Source organism: Ailuropoda melanoleuca, chromosome 16, assembly GCF_002007445.2.
Source record: "Ailuropoda melanoleuca isolate Jingjing chromosome 16, ASM200744v2, whole genome shotgun sequence".
Taxonomy (NCBI): Eukaryota; Metazoa; Chordata; class Mammalia; order Carnivora; family Ursidae; genus Ailuropoda; species Ailuropoda melanoleuca.
In genome coordinates, this window is record NC_048233.1 from 33,837,435 (window position 1) to 33,838,649 (window position 1,215).

Here is a 1,215-nt window from a genome sequence, read left to right on the forward strand (position 1 = left end):
ATTTAATGTCACATAATAATGAAACTCCCTGGAAGAACGAACACTGAGTTATTATCTCAAGATGGGGGGCATTTGTGTGCTAATGGAATGGAGACTCTTTTAATTTGATACCATTCTGCACTCTAACGTTTTTATTTACCAAGTAAATTCTTTCTTTTATAATAGAAATAGTTTTAGTTTTTTAAATGGGAGAACACATCTACACCTTTATTTATTTACTCTTCAGTAATTTAAATCCTTGAGGGATACAACATTGCAAGGATTCTGTGGCCAATGGGTTTAGCAGGAAGGTCAGTTTGGAATTTGACATGAGTCATGTCATTGTTTCCATGAGCACGAGATACTTTCCCCCAGATTACTCTGGTTTTGTTCGGTTTGCCACTAGGAGTCACTGTGTTGTTCTTTGCTTTGTACACTTAAGCACATCTCTTGCCTAGACAGAATTCAGTTTCATCTCGAGCATAAATGCCTTCAATTTAAGACGAGCCATGTGTTCTCTTGGGTTCCAGAGACTCCACTCATAGCCAGCAAAAATGGCCTTGGACCCCAGACTTTCAGACATAGTTGTTCTTTCAGGAGCCTTGTTCCCAGCAGCCTCCATGGGGTTCCAAGATGGTAGAAAGAGAAAGGCCTCTTTTATAATAAAAACAGTTTTTAAAAAATAAGTGGATATATGAGACAAATGCACAAAATTTCTAAAGATAGCAATATTAATAACAGAAATTAACATTTTAAAAAATCTCAAAAACTAAAGACGTGAAAGTGAATACATTCATAATTTCTTTGGTTCAAGAGGAAATCAAAACCAAATTTATAGTACTTTTCAGAAATGACAGTTCTCTTACTGCATAAAAAGCTGCATTGTGAAGTTATGGATTACAACATGGTATAAACATCCATTCTATAATTGGCCTCTGGTTTGTTTTCAGTTTGGAGTTATTACAGGTCTTATCTATTTGCCTACGCAGCCGTCATTGACAGTGCTCTTCATCCCTTTGTGTAGATGCGAATTTCCATCCGGTATATTTTCATTCTGCCTGAAGGACTTCCTTTAACATTTTTTGTGGAGGGGTCTGCTAGTCACCAGACCCCTGTTTCCAACTTTCGAATATCCGAAAGAGTCATTTAACCTTCACTTTGGAAAGATATTTTCATGAGGTATACAATTATTTGCTTTTAGTATTTTAAAGATATTTCTCGATTATCCTCTTTTTG

The 1,215-nt window shown here is 36.0% G+C and overlaps 1 pseudogene; it reads right to left on the reverse strand.

The window, feature by feature from the left end:
* Positions 1-230: 230 nt before the first annotated feature.
* On the reverse strand, positions 231-562 carry LOC109490019 (annotated as a pseudogene).
* Positions 563-1,215: the final 653 nt, after the last annotated feature.